The sequence below is a fragment of the Ovis aries genome, chromosome 1, assembly GCF_016772045.2.
Source record: "Ovis aries strain OAR_USU_Benz2616 breed Rambouillet chromosome 1, ARS-UI_Ramb_v3.0, whole genome shotgun sequence".
Lineage (NCBI taxonomy): Eukaryota > Metazoa > Chordata > Mammalia > Artiodactyla > Bovidae > Ovis > Ovis aries.
Window position 1 is genome coordinate 107702429 of NC_056054.1, and position 21400 is coordinate 107723828.

The window sequence follows — 21400 nt, forward strand, 5'->3', positions numbered from 1 at the left end:
TTTGCTTGGCATGCTTTTGATCCCAAACAGAGCTCCCCAAGGTCTATGGTGGCAGTTTTCTGGTCCACATGGTCATTGACCACACAGGTGAGACTGGAGTTGGGCTGGCTCAGGGGCAGACTCAGAGCTTGGTCCCAGGGTTCTTCTGCTCCAGCTCCCTGGGGGGCCCTTGATTATCCAAGTCATCTTCAGGTCGTTTGTGGCCCTGTGGTCCAGGGTGACCATTGCACCAGCCTGGTGTGATGGATTGTTACTCAGCCAGGATCTGGGAAAGGGGCAAGAGGGAACAAAAGCTTATTATTGTATTTGGAGGGACTGTTACTCACCCAATATCATGCCGTTCTGAGCCGTCAACTGGGAAGACAGGGCATTTCACAGCTAAAGAAACTGAGGCTTAGAGACGTGAAATAGTTTTCAAAATTATATAACGTGAAAGCAGTACCGAATCTCAGTTTAGAGAAGTGCAGACAGCCAGTCTGTCAGCTCTTTTTCATCTGTGGTACCCCTCAACTGTCACCACACACAGCTGAAATCACATCTGTTTGCCCTACACTTGCATTTTCAGAAACTTCTTGGGACTTCCCTGGTGGTCTAGTTGCTTAGACTCCACACTCCCAATGCAATGGGTCCAGGTTTGACCCTGCTCAGGGAACTAGATCCCACATGCTGCAATAAAGAGTTTGCATGTGGCAACCAGGACCTGGCATAGCCAAATAAGTAAATATTAAAAAAAATAATAATATAATAACATATGGGTAAATTTGTTGTTGTTCAGTCACCAAGTCATGTCTGACTCTTCGCGACCCCATGGACTGACTGCAGCATGCCAGGCCTCCCTGTCCCTCACCATCTCCTGGAGTTCACCCAAGTTCATGTTCATTGAATCAGTGATGCCATCCAACCAATGGGGAAAATACATTTGCATTAACAAATAAAAGAACCTCCACAATCTCTCTAGCACTTGGACAGTATAATGAAACTTCATAGGCATATACTTTTTTCATTTGTAGAATTTTTAAAGAAGGTTCTGAAAACCCATTTGAGATTCTTAACCCTCTCTCACCCAAACTGAAGACATAAGGTTAGGATTTGGAGATAAAGGGGAAGAGAATGGCTTTGGAGAGAGCTGTGCTGCATAAGTCCCCTTTTAATCTGAGGGTTACCTGCCTCTCACCTCAACATGGTGACACAATGCTTCAGTGAGACCATTCTAAGAGCTGGATGTGTGTTCCCTGCAGCTTGGGGATGCACTGGACAGGTGTCTGATTTACACCTGAGAAAATGAAGGGATGAGATGCTGTAGAAACAGCCTGCAGTATTCAGGTGTTGGCTTCTAATTGGAAAGAAACTGCAAATGCATTGATGAGCTAAATGAACATGCTTTTAATCGACTAGAAGTAGGGTCTTAAAAGAACTTTGACAAGAAGGTCATCTGGAGAAGCAATAGGTTCCTGACAAAGAGAGCCTATGGAAACAGACCAGCCAACACAAAAACCAAACAGAATGATATAGGTGGCTGTCCTGAGAGTGTCATCTATGACAGGGTAGGTGAGATCCCCAGCATGGGAGAGGAGAGGCATCCAAGGGACTTATGAAAATGCCCTGTGAGAGGAGCAACCAGAAGCCTAAATGCTGTCACACCCAGAGAACCCAAGAGCTTTGATCGCCACCATAGGAAGAGTCAACCACCATCCTCCTCACTGTTCCTCATTGCTTCCCTGTGCCTGTGGGGTCAGGGAGAGAACTCAGTTATTTGGCTGTTCTCTCTGATCCTTGTGGGTCTTTGCCAGGGAACTTTGCCCTGGTCTGGCTCTCACTCTACTTCTGCTGCATCTTCTGTGGATGCGGCTATTCCTGCTCGTCTGGGGCAAGTGTGGGTAACACTGGTGATGACCTTGGTCCCTGCCACAGTCTCCTCTGGAGTGAGGTCCCTGTATGCTGACCTTTCTTATTCTGAACTCAGGCACTCTCTGGCCTATGGCCCCTCTCAGCACCTCATCTCCCTTATAGGAACCCTTGAGAACATCCGAACCTCCCCAACATGAAACGCAAGCTAAAGGGACCTTGTAGTGCTTCTAGAGAAGCCCTTTATTGTCCAAATACATGTGGCTCAATTTACTAAACATGACTCCCTAGGAGAAGGATCTATCCTACCAGAGACGTGGGACCCATGCTGCTTCTGATTTGCATTCCTGCTCATCTTATCTGGAATTCCTATCACCTGGCTTGCTTCTCACCCCTGCCACAGAGACCTTTTCTGTTGAGCCCCTAGGGAATGACATACCACATTCCTTTTAATTTTTAATTGCAGTCTCATTCTTAAGGCATTTTAAATGCTTACTTACTTTCAGGTATATATATAAAACCATTCTGATGTCTTACCTGGCATCTTTTAAGTTTGTGACTTGCCAAATGAACTCTTTCTTAGTCTACTGTCTGATTTTGGAGCGCACGTCTCTTTTGTTCTATCAATAAAATATGGCTCTTGCCTATTTTGCAAGTCAAAGGATGAACACAGATTTGCATCCTCAGTGCGGTTCTGGCCTCTGCCTGAAGCAATGACTCTCAGTCCTGTGTTGGAGGGTGTGGAGAACAATGATTAAACTTTTGAATTTTCCAGAGAATAAGATACATTAACTCAGGAGCTTCTCCTTAAACTCTAACCACACAGCCAAACTTGATTGAAAAGTGAAAATAGCTCAGTTGTGTCCAACACTTTGCGACCCCATGGACTATATAGGCCATGAATTCTCTAGGCCAGAATACTGGAGTGGATAGCCTTTCCCTTCTCCAGGGGATCTTCCCAACCCAGGGATTGAACCCAGGTCTCCCACATTGCAAATGGATTCTTTACCAGCTGAACCACAGGGGAAGCCCCAGACCTGATTAAATGTAATTAAAATGTTTAAATTATGCTACTTAAATTCAGAAACAAGAGGGAATTCAGTACTGAAGAGCTGAGTGGAATTTGAAATTCTTGTGTCCCAAGCGGTTATCAGAACCAGAAATACACCTTAGAGGCCAAAGTTATATGTCTATAAGTGGGGATGAAATATTAGTGTGGCCTTGAACTTGTAGGGCTGCTGTGAAAAGTTAGATGAGAGGTTTTGAGAATTAGTATAAGAGAGTGTCTGGCTTTTATTCTGGGAGACCAGTATGTGGGCTGAAACTTGCCCTGTTCCATGAGAGTAATGTGAGAATTTGGAATCCAGGCCTGCATTGTGCATGGGGGTAGATGTGAATTCTTACAACCAGAGATAAGAAACTACCTTAAAAATAGGCAAAACTTACAAGACTCAAGCTGAGAAAAATACTAGACTGATTTATGGGGAGACTTCCTCATCAGGATATATGTGTGGACTACCTGTTCAAAGAGATTAAGAAAGGAATCAAGCCTATAGTACAAAACAAACATTTTGAAGAATTAACAGACATAAAGGAGAGAGAGGAAGTGGAAATATTGTGCAAAAAAACAGATAAAAGACATTAGTAAAAATTAATGTATTTAACAGATATTTAGAAAGTAAAATTGAGAAGACTCACTGATCAGTTGTCTACGGAGTTGAGGTAGAAAAAGATGTCATGGGTGATAGTAAAAATGCATCATTTGCTAGGGTAGGAGACACTCAAAGAACATCAAGCTTAGTTGTTCAGTTTTGAACTGATTGAGTGTGCGATGACTTTGAGACATGCGAAGGGAGCTGTCAGTACAGTTGGGCTTAAAACTTTAGATCTGAAAGGTCTCTAGACCTAAGGTTCACAAAACACTGGGGAACCATGCCCTAGAGAATCACATTCACACTGATGGGTAGAGATCTAATAAGGAGCTATGTCATTATAAAACTAAAATACCTGAAACTTTTATGTAGGAAAAAATATACAAAGAAGTTCAGAAGAGGGAGAGGTCACTTCTGGCTGGTGCAATCAGCAAAGACTTCATGAGAGAGGTCTCTTGGGGCCTGCTTCTTCAGGTTGAAACCTTTTACTCCCTTCAGGTCCTCTTGATATGGCCTGAAGGGGTCACACTCAAGACCTACATCACTGGGGTCAGCGTAGCGCCCTTTTCTACCTGGACTATCCACGTCAGCCTCGTCCCAAATTTAAGGCTCTTCCTTAATGTCTGTTCTTGTCCACATCCCACATCTTCCTGCTGCTTGTCTAGCCCAGGAGGCAATTTTATCTGTGCTTTCATCATACTCCCCACAGAGCATGCCCTCAGTATGAGGTGAACAGCCTGACATAGGTCCTTGAGGGGCAGACTGAGAAGAGACGGATGAGATTTGGCGCATGGGAAGGGCCCTTCCAAGCTAGTCGTGACACGACTGGACCAAGTGGTCTCAGGACGCAGTGCTCACATATCAGTAAAGGAGGGGACAGAAGTCCACACCAACCCTCTCAGAGCTTCAGCTCCCTCTACTATGTATCCACAGGATTCTGAGTATATTAGAATCTCTAATGTCTTGAGGAAAAGAAATCCAAGTCAGCCTGTCCCAGTTCCATGTGTTGACATTCCAGGTGAGGCATTCTGTCTGCTGAGGAGCTCCTTCCAGTGTGCAGAGGAAGGTACAAGTTCTCTTGCAGCCATGAATGACTCTGAGTCATGAGAAGTGGCTGCCCTTCTCAAGGCACTTGTGTGCCCTCCTACTCATACAAATCGGACCAGGGCCCTCCAAGTGAAAGCTCTTCCTGCCCCCACTGCTCCCCTGCCCTTGGCCCAACATGGCAGATGTGGGAAAGCAGCAGGCTTGAAGCAGAGGAGGTTCTGGCTGTGGTAGGCAGTGTCACAGCAACCCCAGTCAGTGATCACAGAGTCACCTGGGTTAGAAGTCTAGGTCTCACTGTTGAGGACAGAAGTAGGAAGGTGAAGTGGCAAAGATGATCTGAAGGTGCTCGTGATTTTCTCACAGTCTGTGGGGGAGGGGAGGATGGCAAGGTTGTCCCTAAACGCCAAGGATGAGGCATAGGGGTGGAAGCAGAGGCTCCTGGGCAGCTGCTCCAGAGCGCTTCACTATAATGGGGAGAAAAACCAATCCCTTGGACACACTCACTGGCAATTCCCTAAGAAGTCATTGCTATAGCCATTCCCAGATAGCTGAGAAACCACCATCCACACATGGCCACTTCCCAGGCTGTGGCACAGCCAGGAGGCTAAGCAGGCCCACTCGTGCGTCTGCCACCATAGACCCTGGTTTTGTCCCACCTCTCAGCAATTGACTTTTGCCTTTTTCCAAGCAGGGGAAAAGCACCTTTCTGATTAATCTAGGTCCTGAAGGACCCTGTTGACACTGCATTTACATGACTGAGGAAGAGTACATACATGACTTCTAGCTGGAAATTTTCTGTCAGAGCCCACATTGAGGAGCAGCCAGAGCCTTCCTTGAGTTAGGAAAGGACAGGGGGTTTTAAGCTTCCATGTGATAAAGAGTATGATTCCATTTTTGATGTTTGACTTCCCACTCCAGCTTTACTGAGGTATAAATGATATGAGAAACTATATGTAATTAATAAATACAAATAGGTGAGTTTGAACACATGTATACACTTTTGTTATCTTCACCACAGCCCAGGCAATAAACATTTTCATCACTTCCCCACGTTTTCTTGTGTCCTTTTAGGGTATGCATGTATGTATGTGTGTGCATAACAATGTTTAACATGAGATATTTAGCCTCTTAACAAAATTTACTTTATCGTTAATTATAGGCACTCCATTTTACAACAGGTCTCTAGAACATATTCATCTTGTGCAACTCTATGTGAAAGTAAAAGTGCTACTTGCTCAGTTGTGTCTGACTCTTTGCTGACTGTAGCCCACTAGGGTCCTTTGTCCATGGAATTCTTCAGGCAAGAATTTTAGAGTGGGTAGCCATTCACTTCTCCAGGGGATCTTCCCAACCCAGAGGCTGAACCTGAATCTCCTGCATTGCAAGTGGATTCTTTACTATCTGAAGCCACCAGGGAAGCCCAGAACATGCAGTATATGTCATTCTGTGCCTGGCTTATTTCATTGAGCATAATGCCTTACAGGTGCATCCATGTTATTCCAAGTAGTAGGATTTCATCCTTTTTCAAGGCTTAATAATACTCCAGCCTTAAAAATAAGTATTCGCATTTCCTTTATTTATTTACCTATTGATGGATATTTGGGTTGTCTCCATATTTTGGTTATTGTGAATAATGCTGCAACAATTATGGGAGTTCAGGTATCTCTTTGAGATCCTGATTCCAAAGCTTTTAGATATATTCCCAGAAGGGAGAATACTAACTCATTTGACACACTCATTCAGGACCTACAGATCTTCACAAAGAAGCTCACAAAGAGTTGGACCATTGCTCCACACACAGTGTAAGATCCTTCCATTTTGGTTAAGTTTCTCAAAATTATTTAGGAAGTCAAGGGTTGCTCCACTCCTGACACAATCAAGAAACAACAATTGACCCTTTCAGCACTCGTGACATTAAAAAAAGCTCGACAACTTAGGCATGTTTGGTTCTGAAAGCTATGTATGTGTTTAGAAATTTTACTGAAGCCCATTTCTGCTACAAAGCAGCCCACTCTGTATGTGGCCCCTTACAAGAAACGGCTCTAGAGTCTGTCTAAATCACAATACAACAGGCACTCCTATTAGTGTCCCCAGACTCTCCTTCACTGTAGAGACTTTAGCAAACTTCCTGCAGGTCTCTAAGAGTTTCTGGAGCCCCATGGCCAAAAGTTGCCCATGAATTATTGATGTAAATTGTCTTCTGCTGACCTCATGCTATATGCCATTAGAGCAATATATGGTAATTGCTGCTTGCATCCCAAGCCTTCCTGGAAAAACAGACTCTCACAGGTTCCAGGCCTGTCCTTCACACCTAGAGGTTCATCATTCCTTATGTCATGCAAACACCACCTGAATGATTGGCATGGCTGCTGAGGCCTCCTTTCTAAAATAAAAGCCTTTATAAGGCTTTGAGCACAGAATCTGGTCCAAACAATACTCCATTAAGCTATTACTATTATTATTACTTGACCAAGGCCATAGGCATACCCAGTATTCCCCAGCCAGTGCCCTTTTCTCCACCAAGCACCCCTAGCAGGGACTCCTCCCCAGAGACCATGGGACAACTTCAGATCCAGGGTTCAAATCCAGAGAGTCATGCATCTGTATATTCCGTTGCACAGGAGGAAGTTGTGGTCCCATCAGAACCTTTATGTTCAACACATTACTGACTTTACTAGGACATTCATCACATCGTGTTGAGAGCAGCTGGATTCCTTAGTCACTGTCAGGTACCAAGTACCTGAGCACATCTGTGCACCTGGGAGGAGAGTGGCAGAGGGAAGACCGGAAGGACAGTCTATATATATTCTGTAGTTCTGTGTAGAAAAAAGTTGAATATTTAACATAACCTAAAATACAAATAGAAATATAAATCATATATATACATAGCTATCTGTCTCTTAATTGGCTCCCACGATTTCTCACTCTAATTTCCAGAGCTGTAAACATGATCGATTATACTTCTTGATTAGACTATGTAGTTTTAAGGAAGGAAGATAACTGGGAAGGCCTAATATATTCACATGGAGAAGGCAATGGCACCCCACTCCAGTACTCACTGTTGCCTGGAAAATCCCGTGGACGGAGAAGCCTGGTGTGATGCAGTCCATGGGGTCGCTAAAAGTTGGACATGACTGAGTGACTTCACTTTCACTTTTCACTTTCATGCATTGGAGAAGGAAATGGCAACCCACTCCAGTGTTCTCGCCTGGAGAATCCCAGGGATGGGGGAGCCTCATGGGCTGCCGTCTATGGGGTCGCACAGAGTCGGACATGACTGAAGCGACTTAGCAGCAGCAATATATTCACAAGAATTTCTCAAAAACAGTTTTCTCCAGATGGAAAAAGAGGAACAGAGAGATTAAAGCGTGAGAGGTTCTACACTGCTGTGATGGAGGGGGCCCTGGGGGAAGTACCTGAATGTGGCCTCCAGGAGTTGGAGGTCGTCTCCGGTTAACATGTAGCAAGACCTGTAGCCACAAGAAACTGAACTCTTCCAACAATAAGAATGAGCTTAGAGAAGGAACCCAAGCTCCAGATGAGAATGCTATCCGCTGAAACACCGATTTCAGCTTTGTGAGACCCAGATCGGAGAACTCACCCAAATGTGTCAAACTTCTCACCTACAGAACTGAGAGATATTGAATGGGTGCGACTTCAAGTCACAGAGTTTGTGGTATTCTATTATGAATCCACTACATGTTTAAGTAAGCAACATTTTTTATGAAAAACTATTTTCCAAAACAGAAATGTGGGTGCAATAGACATACTTTATGAGATAAATAAGTATTTCTCCAATTGTGTGGCAGCCTGATTGCAGATTCTTTTCTGAGGTGGAAGCTCATTTCTCCCTTAAATTTTAGATCTGAAGCGGGACAAGGACCCCACCATAGGTTTTGGGGGAGTTTTTTCAGAAAGGCTGAATAACAGAGTGGATTCAGAGCTTTGTTTACAGAGCAAAAACTATTCCCCACGGGCAGGAAGAAAAGGAACACTCCCTTCATTTGCCAGCTTTCCAAGACTGATGCTAGAAAGTGAGTGAGTCTTTTAGAACGCAGGATGAGAATGAGAGTAACTGAGCTGAAGCTCAGTGGATTCAATAGTGAGGATTCCAGTGACTCATACTACCTCAGCTGCCCCCAGTGGCTCAGCTTCCCAGGCCCTGGCAGCTTATAAAGCCCTCCAGATGGTCAGGATCCATCTATATCCTGGCACCACTCTGTTGCCATGCAAGTCCCAGGAAACTGGAAACATAATCCTAACCCTGCAGGAGGCAAATGCAGCCCAGAAGCTGGGAGGCCCAGCAGGGACCCATGTCAGGCTACCCGCTCAGCTGCAGATGACAGAGAAGAACAACGCTATCCAGCCAAGCCTAGAGGTACGGAAACTGTGACTATATTTGCTTACCACTGGCTGAGAAATTAGTTCTCAGAAGATGACCCTGAGAGAAAACCAGGCTGATAGGCTAAAATGAAGCAAAAACTCCTTCCAAAGGAGGTTAGCTTCTAGTAACAGAGAATCCCTCTGTCCTCTTAAACATTCTGAGCTCTTTGCCCTTCTGTGTCACCATGTGCTATTTCCTTCCCAAGCACACATTCTTCAAACCGGTTCTCAATTGGCAAACTTGCAGTGACCTGCCAACTGCCCTCACCTTCTTTACCTCTGGGAACATCATGGAGCATTCAGGCCAGTGGAGGGTATTTCTAGGCTCACAACTGTGTTGTGGGTAAAACAACAGTATAGTGATTTTCTTTTTCTATTATGGTTGTTTGAGTTTCTCCCTGGAGTGTCAGCCCCTTGAAGGCTGGGATTGAACTTGATCATCTCTGCACTCCCAATATCTTCTTTGCTGAATCAGAATAAGCACTGAAACCCCAGCAACACAGCGGGCAGTGAACAAATAATGCTAGACTATATGAACAAACAGCATCACTTTAGGACCTGCCTGGAATCGTGCTGGGCAGTCCCCACACGCATCATCCACCCACACTTTGCTGCTTTCCTGGGTCAATAGCTCTACCCCAGCAGCCTTGATCGTCAATGCCAACCTATGGTGAAGCACAGAATTTGTGCTTTTATAGCAAGATTGGGTTAGGGTTTCCTGGATATGGTGGTTGTCTTCGGTTCCTACCCTCTTTAGTGTGAGTCAAATTTCCTTTCTCATTTTCAATAAATGTCAACTGTCAGTTGCCCAGCTACAAAGCTCTGAATGGAAAGTGTCAACGCCCCACATCCCCAATGCAAATATTGGTATTTACCTTGTCCTGGGAACCAGTATTCAAAGCTTTATAACCTGTAGGTTTGATTTCACTCCCACACACACAAGAAAGTCAGGTCACTGCATATAAAACTGTATTACAGATGTGAAACATGAGTCCTAAAGGGGTTACATGACCCATAAAATGTCACGCAGCTAATCAACAGATAGAGATAGGGACTTATGAAATAAATTCAGGAATTACTCCCCAACTTCACAGTCCCTCTCCCATCCCACTGTGTGGCCTCTAGCAAGTCACCTACAGTCTAGCTTCTCCCCTCCCCCAAACTACTCTGAAGCATCCCAGACAAAAGACTATTCAGCATAGGCTTTATTTCCCCTCTACTCTGCATAGTAATGTGAAAATATCTTACAAAGGCTATCTGTGCAGCCTGGGGTCAGAAGCTTCTTATTTTGGAGTCAAAATAGAAACAGTTCATCCTCTGGTCACCTGAATAATAATGCAGAGCTAGTCTCATCTGCCACTACACCCTCTTATGTCCTCTATTTCTTTCCTGAAAGGACTCCTTCTTTGATAACTGATTATGAAATTATTTCTGTGGAAGAGGGTGGAGAGACGAGTCTGGAGAGACGAGTCTGGAGACAGGAAACAGTCATGTGGCTGGAGGCCAGTGACATTGGAAAGGGTCAGCCAAAACACACTCCAGGCTGATGAAATGCCAAGGACTTTTTAAGGGAGTCTAGTCTTAATGTTCCATCCATCCTGTGTCAAGGCATAAACAAGCACACGCATACCAACCACAGAGCATTTTGGTCAGTTAATAGTTTATGCAATGGTCTTGTGCTGGCAATGTCTGTGAAATAAAAGGAAAGTGAGCTTTGATCTGCAGCAGCAGATCATGCATGTGTGTGGGGGATAGGGGGAGTGGGGCAGGTGCCATATGGGAGAGAAATACGGAGTCTAGTGAGATGAGGAATCCAGGAAGAACAAAAGATCTGAGATGCAAGCCTCACAGAAGTTGTAGGGCAGTCTCTGGACCGCTACAGGACTTTTCCTGTCTCCCCCACCCCCAACTCTGGCCACCACCAATCTTTTTTTCTGTTTCTATGAAGGTTTTGTTTTTTTAAGGTTCCACATATGAGCAAAATCATACAGTGTTCGTCTTTCTTCATCTGACTTATTTCACTTAATACAAGCCCTCAACTTTCATCCATGTTGTTTCAAACGACAGGATTTCTTCCTTTTATATGGCTGCGTATATTTCATTGCAATGTAAATATACATCATATCTTCTTTATCCACTCATCTGTCAATAGACACAGGTTGTTTTCATGTCTTGGCTACTGTAAATCAGTTCAGTTCAGTTCAGTCGCTCAGTCCTGTCCGACTCTTTGTGACCCCATGAATCGCAGCACGCCAGGCCTCCCTGTCCATCACCAACTCCCAGAGTCCACCCAAACCCATGTCCATTGAGTCAGTGATGGCATCCAACCATCTTATCCTCTGTCGTCCCCTTCTCCTCCTGCCCTCAATCTGGGTGTGATACCCAGAAGTGCAATTGATGACTATATGGTAGTTTTCTTTTTAATATTTGGGGAAACATCTGTGCTCTTTTCCATTGTGACTGCACCAATTTACAATTTCATCAACAGTGTACAAATGTTCTCTTTCTCCACCTCCTCAGCAGCACTTTTTATCGCTTGTCTTTTTGGTAATAGTCATTTTAACAGATGTGAGGTTTTCTCACTCTGATTTTGATTTGAATTTCCCTGATCATTAGTAATTGAGCAACTTTTCACATATCAATAGTCATTTGAATATCTTCTTTGGAAAAATGTCTATTAAGTTCCTTTGTAATTTTTAAAAATGTATCATTTGTGTATTTTTTCTACTGGGTTGTATGAGTTCTTTGTTTGTATTTTAGATATTAACCCTTTATCTGATATATGATTTGCAAATATTTTTTCCCATTCCTTATGTTGCCTATTCATGTTGTTGATCATTTATTTTGCTGTGCAGAAGGTTTTTAATGTCATAGTTAGTATATCTTATATTATAACATAAGAGATGGAAGAAAAAAGATATTTAAGATGTTATATATAACATAAATATATACACTGCACACACAAATGTCCTCATAACAAAATGAGAAAAAAAAATGTGACAATTACAGTCCTTGCTTCTGATTTCTGTAACTCGAATATGGTAGCTGGTATTTATAGCTACATAACCCATTTTGTGTTTCCTTTGCTTTCAGCATGATAGTTTGGTGGTCTGTGGTTAAGCGTCAATCTTTACTAAGGCCCAGTAGTAGGCCAGATGCTGTTTCTTAGAAGAATAGTTATCCACAACGACAGGGCTGTGCTTCCAAATCCTGAGGGCCTTCACTGCGATTCACTTATAGGGAGCTGCTAAGTCTCCAATCAGAACCCCTTTCAAGCACCATTGGATCTGTTGGATCACATGACTTGAGCACAAAGAAGCTAGCTCAGCAGCCTGGACCTATCACACAGCCTTCTCTTGTCCTGGGCCCTACTCGAAACTCATAGCTTTTCAGGTCATCTGGTAATGGGCTGGAGTAGCACATACAAATGAGGAGCAAGTTATTTCCAAAATCCAAAGAGACTTCCAGGCATTGTGCCTACGTTGTTTTTGGTTTTGTTTTGTTTTGCTTGTAGGAGGGACCAGATGTATAGCAATGTATCCCCTACCTTAGAAAGGATATTTCAACATGCCCTGTACCATCAAACCCCTAGAGGTTTCACTAAAGTAGAAAGTCCCTGGGTTTTGGTTAAGTTTATTTCCCACCCTCTAATATACATATGTTTTAACCAATAAGTCTAGAGTAGTTGCAACTACTCACTCGTTAGGTCCAATCAGCACAACATCATCAATGTAATGAACCAATGTGATATATTGTGGAAAGAGGAAGTGACCAAGATCCCTGCAAGTTTGGTTGTATTGGAAAAGACCCTGATGCTGAGAAAGACTGAGGTAAGGAGAAGAAGGGGATAACAGAGGATGAGATGGTTGGATGGCATCATTGACTCAATGGACATGAGCTTGAGCAAACTCTGGGAGCTAGTGATGGACCTAGAAGCATGGCGTACTGCAGCCCATGGAGTCACAAAGCACTGGACATGACTTAATGACTGAACAGCAACAATAGAGGTGAGAGTTGATATAACCTTCAAATAGAACAATGAAAGTTTAATTATTGCTCTTGCCAGCAGAAAGAAAACTGCTTCCAGTGATTTTTTTGAACAGGGATGGAGAAACAAGGATTTGCCAGACCATTAGCTATATACCAGGTACCAGGGGATGAGTTAATCTGGTCAAGCAATGAAACCACATTTGGTACAGCAGCTGTAGTTCAAGTCACCACCTCAGTCCTCTGTAAGCAAGCCTAACTCTTAGAATTCACTCTCATTCTCCAAGACTCATCTGTCTTCTGCACAGCTAAAATAGGCAAGTTGGTTGGGAATGGGAATCAGTACCCCTGCATCTTTTAATTTCTTAGTACTAATCTGTGAGGTTCCTCTGCAAACACAGAATTACCCATGGTTTACTTTTTTTAGGTAGAGTTGGTTCTAGCGGCTTTCACTTTACCTTTCATACCAGAATAGCTCTCACTTCACAAGTCAGGGAACCAGTGTGAGGATTCTGCCAGTTGCTGAGTATGTCTATTCCAAACATAGATTCCAATTATAAGTTTGTATATTTCTTTAATGACTTAAAGAAATATGTATATGTCTTTATAGTAAATATATATATATATATTTACTTTAAGGAATTTGCTCATGTGAGTGTGGAAGTTTGGTACTTCCAAAAGCTCATGGGGTAGGCCAGAAGGCTGAAGCCTCAGAAAAGATTTTCAGCTTAAGTCCAAAAGCAGTCTGCTGGAAGAATTTCTTTGTGCTCAGAGGAGATCAGCCCTTGTTGTATCAAGGCTTTCAACTGATTAGAAGATGCCCACCCACAGTAAAGGGAAGCCCATGAAGGGTAATAAGCTTTACTCAAACTTCATATATTTAAATGTTAATCTCATCCTAAAAACACCTTCATGAAGATATCAAGAATAATTTTTGACCAAATAAGTGGGTGCCATGACCCAGTCAATTTGACATATAAAAAATGGCAACCCACTCTAATAGTCTTGCCTGGGAAATCTCATGGACAGAGGAGGCTGGTGGGCTACAGTCCATGAGGTCACAAGGAATCAGACATGACTGAGCACGCATATACATATGAGTATGGAAGTAGAAGATGTGAGCAATACTCTCTCTCTCTCTTTTTTTTTTTTTTCTATTCAGTTTGGCAAAATTTTATTACCTATGATTGATAGATACATTCCTCTCTCCATATTTAAAAAGAATTTCAAAGTAACAAAATAATTTTATATACTATACAACTCAGAGCAGTTGTATACAGGGGACCGATTCATTGCTCACAGGGTGGGCAGAACCCTCTGCCTCCAAACATTTTTTGAGCTAGTTTTACTTTCAGCTCTTGAGTCTTGGTCCCAGGTCTGAAATCACAGTTTAGGTGCTAGAATTACTCAGCCACAGGGATTGAGCTTCTAGTTCAGAGGTGAGGAGAGGGCTTCTTAGAAGTGACCAATGAAGCCTCTGCAGCAGGAACAGAAGGGCAGAGAGTACTGGGGCAGAACCAGAGGGGCCTGGCATGTGGGGGGAGGGTGAGGAGCCCTCTCACTGTTTCCCCGTGTTCACCTGTGTGTCTCCACTCTGTAGAACAGGGGCTGCATTAGAGCAGCAGCAGCCAGTAGACCTGATGTAAAAATGTTCTCATAGCTTCTCGTAGAATTTAAAGACAGGGCTCAGTAGAACCCTTGATTGGACCCATGAGATCCCAGGATGCCAGGAACTACGAGCCCTTGATTATTGAGGTGGCCCAGCCAATGGTGCTGGAAGGCACGCTCAGGTTGTTTAACAAGGACAGTCCTCTACTAGAGTTGGCAGACCTGTACAATCACACTGGCCTTGGGCATGATGATTCCATAGTCTTCAGGCAGGAATCCCATGTCCCAAATCCAGTGTTCCAGAGACACAAAGCGGACACCCTTCTTGAGGTTGCAGAACAGGTGGTCGGTCTTAAAAGGGATACTGGTTGTACCTTGATGGATTGGCCTAGGAGAGAAATGATGTAGCTTGGCCTGCTTGGCATCTAGAAGTTGGATAATTAGCTCATACAGACAGACCGAGGCTTCTTGGTCTGCCCACCCGGCAGAGACACAAATCTCAATCTTTCCACTATCCAGGAGTTCCGGCCACAGACCTTCCTCCTCCAGGTCCAACACTTGCTTTTTGTAACACCACCTGTAGAAAGGCTGGAAAGAGTCCCAGGGAACTAGCCTGCGGCTGTCCTTCCAGCTTTCCTCCTTTCTCCAGCTTCTACAGTTGACTGTCCTCCAAGGCAGGAAGGCATCTATGCCATGGGGGTTCAGGTGGAGATTGCGTCCTAAGGGTCTACGCTCGCAGAAGCGGCCTAGGAGGCAGGGCCTGGGGTCGTCATTGTCGTCTCGGGGGAGGCAGGATCGGAAGATGGGCCACAGCTTAGCGTGGCTGTAGGGTAAGATGCTCAGCCACACGGCCCGGGTGTCCACCAGGTAGCGCCAGTACCGGCACACGTGGCGGCATTGCCCGAGCAGCACGCTTGTGGGAAGGTAGCTCAGCACTTCCAGGAGCATCTCGATGGGCAGTTGGCTTAAGCCGGGCGCCTCCTCGGATTCGGGGTTGGAAGCGGGAACACAGGCGGGCAGGCCCTGGGAGGCTGAGGCCCCCGTGGTCTCCTTGCCAGGCCCTGCGGCTGCGGCTGCCTTCATCTCAGCCAGTGCTCCTCACCAGTGGGCCTTCACCTTGCTTCAGCAATACTCTCTAAAACAACTCACCCTAACAGAAACACTTAGAAGACTTCATCCAGCAACGATAGAATATATTTGTTCTCAGATGTGCATGAACCATTCTTCAGAACCTTATATTAGGCCACAGAATAAAGCTCAGTAAATTTAAGTAGAATCAAATCATACAAAGTATTTTCTCTGACCACCCTTGAATGAAGCGAGAACTCAGTAATAGAAGGAAGACTAGAAACATCACCAATACATGGAATTTAAATGACACTCAATAGAATAACCTGTGGATCAAAGGCAAACACACAAGGGAAACTTAAAACAAAAAGAAAGAAAGAAACAGTGGGAGGCTTTCAGTCTAAGATGGCAGTGTAGGAAGACCCTGCAGTCACCTCCTCTCATACAGATACTGAATCTACACATCTGTATAGAGTGATTCCTCCTAAAGAAGAACTAAAGGCTGATTAAACAGCTTCTGTACAACAAATGATACAGTGACCACCTAGATGTTGGTAGGAAGAATGAAGATGTGATATGATGAGGAAACCCATTTCTGATGTGGAAAAATGCAATAAGATGTAATATCACTGAGGGGCCCATGCACAGATTAGCCCACCCTGGGGGCCACAGTAATAAAAAAGTGGTTTAAAAAATCACCTGGGCTATATATAAAGGAAATCCATTTACTAACTGTTGAACATCTGCCAAATGGGTGGGGCACAGTTGGAATTTTCTCCAGGGTAGGAGGCATGAGATAGTACTTATTTTTGTTCTCCTTCCCTTTGATAGCATGGGTGGCAATATGTCCAAACACTCTAAACTGGCCTGCCAAGGTCACCCCAGCACATCCCAGGCACTTGACCCCAACCAACTACAGCTTCCCCTACGTTGGCCCAGCACCATACACCTGGGTTTTCCCAACCTGTGCCGGCCCCAGCATCAGCCATCTTTCCAAGGTGGCCCCAATGTGGTGTGCCCCAGGACCACCCTTCCCCTCAGGCCTGCACTTACTCCAGCTCTGGCAGTGCTAGTGGTAAGAACTCAGCTGCCAATGCAGGTGACATAAGAGATGCAGGTTCGAACCCTGGGTCAGGAAGATCCCCTGGAAAAGGGAATGGCAACCCACTCCAGTATTCTTGCCTGGAGAACCCCATGGACAGAGGGGCTTGGTGGGCTACAGTCTATTGGGTCGCAAAGAGTTGGACATGAATGAGGCAACTCAGCATGCATGCATGTAGCGGCTCCACTGGAATGGCCCCAGCTCAGTGCATGCTGGAAACCCTGGCCTGTGCTGACTCCTGTTATAGCCCTCCTTCTCTGGTATACTCTGGGACCCCACCCCCAATCCATGTCTGCTTTAACTCCAGCCATTCTGGAGAGCAATACTGGCATGGCACACTACAGGAACCACCTACCCTGTGCTCCCTCCAGCCCCGGCCATTCTGCGAAGACAGCCCCAGTATGGTGCAACCCAGGATATTCCACGCTGGCATCTACTTCAGCTCCAGACAACCTGCCAAAGCCTCTTAGCACAGTCTACAAATGGGACATACCTCCAAGACCAGGAGAGGTAGTGGTTTGGCCTAATTCATAGACATAAACACAGAAAGCCAAACTAAATGAAGAGACAGAGATACATGTTTCAAATAAAAGAACAAGATAAAATTCCAGCAATAAAAAATCTAATAAAATGGAGATAAGTGATTTACCTGATGAAGACTTCAAAATAATGGTCATAAGGAGACTAACTGAACTTGGTAGAAGAATGTAGGAACACAGTAAGAATTTCGCAAAGATTTAGGAAAAGTAAGAAAGAACCAGTCAGAGCTAAAGAATGCAACAACTGAAATTAAAAATACACTAGAGGGAATCAATTATAGATTAAATGATACAGATATGGATGAGTGATCTGGAAAATAATCAAGCAGCAAAAACAAAAAAAAAATTTTTTAATGAATTTTTTAGTTTGGCATCTGGGAAAATATCAAGTGTACCAACATTTGTATTACAGGGTTTCAGAAGGAGAAAAGAGACAGAGAAAAGGGTAAACAAAAATATTTAAAGAAATAATGACTAAAAACTTCCCTAACCTGGGGAAGGAGACACATCCAGGTCTAGGAATGACAGAGAGTTTCAAACAAGATGAACTGAAAGAGGTTCATAACAAGACATGATCCTAATTAAAATGACAAATGTGAAAGATAAAGAGAGAATTTTAAAGGCTTCAAGAGAAAAATGACTAGTCACATACAAGAGGACCCCCACAAGACTATCAGATGATTTTCAGCAAAAATTCGGTAGGCCAGAGGGGAGTGGAATGATGTATTTAAAGTGCTGAATTAAAAAAAAAAAAAAAAAAAAAAAAGATGGCTTACAACCAGAATACTTTACTTGACAAGGTTATCAACCAGGATTGAAGGAGAGGGCTTCCCTGGTGACTCAGTGGCAAAGAATCCACCTGCCAATGCAAGAGACATGGGTTCGATCCCTGGACTGGGGAGTTTCCACATACTACAGAACAACAAAGCCCATGTACCGCAACTACTGAGCCCACTTTCTAGAGCCTGCAAGCCACAGCTACTGAGTCCACATGCTGTGACTACTGAAGCCCACACACCTAGAGCCTGTGCTCCACAACAAGAGATGCCACCACAATGAGAAGCCTGCACACTGCAACAAAGAGTGGCCCCCACTCACCACACCTAGACAAAGCCTGTGCACTGCAATGAAGACCCAGAACAGCCAAACAATAAATAAATAAATAAAAATGATTTTAAAGAGAATTGAAGGAGAGATAAAGAGTTTCTTGGATAAGCAAAACTAAACAAGCCTGACTCAATAAATTGGCTTTAAAGAAATTCTAAAGGGTCTTCTTTAAGCAGGAAAGAAAAGGCCATAACTAGAAATGAGAAAGAAGACTCTCACCAATAAAGGCAAATATGTAGCAAAGGCAAAGGATCAGCCACTTGAAAGCTAGTATGAAAGTTAAAAGACAAAAGTAGTAAAATCAACTGTAACTTCAAGAAATACTTAATAAATAGACTCAAAATTAAAAGATGTAAAGTATGCCATCAAAGACATTAAATTTGGAGGAAGAGAAGAAAAAGTGTAGTACTTTTAGGATGCATCTGAACTTGAAGTGACTGTCAGCTTAAACAATTATGTACATTATTGTAACAACAAACAATGTGTACTGTAGATATATTTTAAAAAAAAGATGAATCCAAACATAACACACATACACACAGATCATCAAACTAGAAGGGAAAAGCCAAGAGAAGAAGAAAGGAACAGAGAAAACCAAATAAACAACCAGAAGACAACAAAATGGCAATAATTACATATTTATCAATAATCATTTTGAATGTAAATAGACAAAATGTACCAATCAAAAGACACAGAGTGGTTGAAAGCAGTTTTTTTAAAAGGATTCATCTATATGCTGCCTACAAGAGACAAATGAAAATGAAAAGAAATCTGGGTTAGCAATACTTGTATCAGACAAAATAGACTGTTTAGAAAAGAACATAATTCCTCTGAGATTAGAAGCAAGACAAGGATACTCAATCTAGTCACTTTTATTCAACATAGTATTTGGAGTACTAGCCACAGCCATTGGATAAAGAAATTAAAAAATCGAAACTGGAAGGAAATAAAATGTCATTACTTGCACATGACATGATACTATAGATAGGAAACCTTAAAGACTCCACCAAAAAATGTTAGAACTAATAAATCAGTTCAGTAAAGTTCCAGGATAAAAAATTTATATACAAAACATCTATTGCATTTCTACACACTGCTAACAAACTATCAGAGAGAAAATAGAAAGCAATTTTATTTTTAAATGCATCAAAAAAATACCTGAGAATAAATTTAACCAAGGGAGGAAAAGAACTATCCACTGAAAACTATAGGACACTGATGAAATAAATTGATGATGAACAAATAAGTGGAAAGAAAATTTTGTTTTCATGGATTCGAAGAAACAATATTATTAAAATGTCCATACTACTCAAAACAATCTATAGATTTGTTGCAATCTCAACTGAAATTCCAATGGTAATTTTCAAAGAAATAATCTAAAATTTGCATGGAATCACAAAAGAAAAAATATGCAAAGCAGTTTTGAGAAAGAAGAACAAAGCTGGAAACACCATACTCCCTGATTTCAAACTACACTAAAATGCTAAAATAATGAAATCACTATGGTACTGGCAGAAAAATAGACATATAGATCAAAAGAACAGAAAAGAGAGCCCAGAAATAAACTCATAGCCATAAGATCAATTAGTCTACAACATAAGAGGCAAGAAAATGCAATGGGGAAAGACAGTGTCTTCAATAAACGATTCTGAAAATAACTTGACAGCTGCATGCAAAAGAATGAAACTACACCATTTCCTTTTACTATATACAAAAATAAACTCACTATGGACTAATCTAAGACCTGAAACCATAAAATTCCTAGAAGAAAACATAGGTAGTATGCTCTTTATCATCATTCTTAGCAATATTTTTTTGTATCTGTCTCCTCAGGTGATGGTAACACTAACAACAAAAACAAATGGCATCACTAATAAGTTAAACTAAACAGCTTCTGCACAGTGAAGGAAACTGTCAACAAAATGAAAAGGCAACCTCCTGAATGAGAAAAGATATTTGCAAATGATACATTTGATAAATTCCAAAATTTAGAAAAGAACTCATTTAAGTCAATATCAAATGAAAAACTTACACAATGCAATTTAAAAATGGGCAGGACTTGAAATTTTTTCTGAAGAAGACACACAGATGGCCAATAGACACATGACAAATGTGCAGATCACTGCTCTTTGTTGTCATTTAGTTGCTAAGTCATGTCTGACTCTTTGAGACCCCATGGACTGCAGCTCTCAAGGCTCCTCTGTCCATGGGATTCTCCAGGCAAGAATACTGAAGTGGCAATTCCATTTCTCTGCATTTATAAGAAGAATATGAAAACATTAATTTGAAAAGATACATGCACTATTTTGCAGCATTATTTACAATAGCCAAGATAACAGAGCAACCTAAATGTCCACTGATAGATAAATGGATAAAGAAAATGTAGCTTATGCATGTAATGGAATATTACTTGGCACAGAAAAATAAATAAAATCTTGACATTTGCAATGAGATGAATGGGCCTAGAAGATATTATTTTAAGCTAAATAAATCAAACAAATAAAGACAAATACGTCCTGATTTCCCTTATATGTAGCATCTAAAAAGCAAAACAAATGAAAAAACCTAACTAAACAGATACAGACTCATTGATACAGAGAACAAACTGGTGGTTGCCAGAGGCAGGACTGGTGAGGCAATGAATGAAATAGGCAAAGGGAATTAAAAGATACAGAGTACTAGTTATAAATAATTAAGTTATAGGGATGTAGTTATACACCACAGGGAAAATAGTGAATAATGCAATAACATTGTATGGTGACAGACGATAACTAGAGTTACTGCGGTGATCAAATATATAAAGTTTACTATAATGTAATATATTAAATCACTATGCTGTACACCTGCAAGAAATATGATACTGTAAGTCAACTATACTTAAAAAGAGAAAAGAAAACACTCTGAGATGTAGGAAAATGGAAGAAAAACTGCCAAAACATGGGATGCAGCGAGGCAGCAGCCAGAGGGTAATTTATGACAGTAAATGCATATATTTAAAAAGAAGAAAGATCTCAGGTTTACACCTTAAAGATGTAAATGAAGGGACTTTCTTGGTTGTTCAG

The 21400-nt window shown here is 42.4% G+C and overlaps 1 long non-coding RNA gene across 1 annotated transcript in view; it reads right to left on the minus strand.

Annotated features, from left to right (window-relative positions):
• Window positions 1–21400, minus strand: part of LOC132658240 (uncharacterized) — a 42073-nt gene that overhangs the window by 827 nt on the left and 19846 nt on the right. The window contains exon 4 of the long non-coding RNA XR_009597558.1: window positions 1–21400. This exon is cut by the window's right edge and continues 7530 nt beyond it. This is a non-coding gene — a long non-coding RNA (uncharacterized LOC132658240).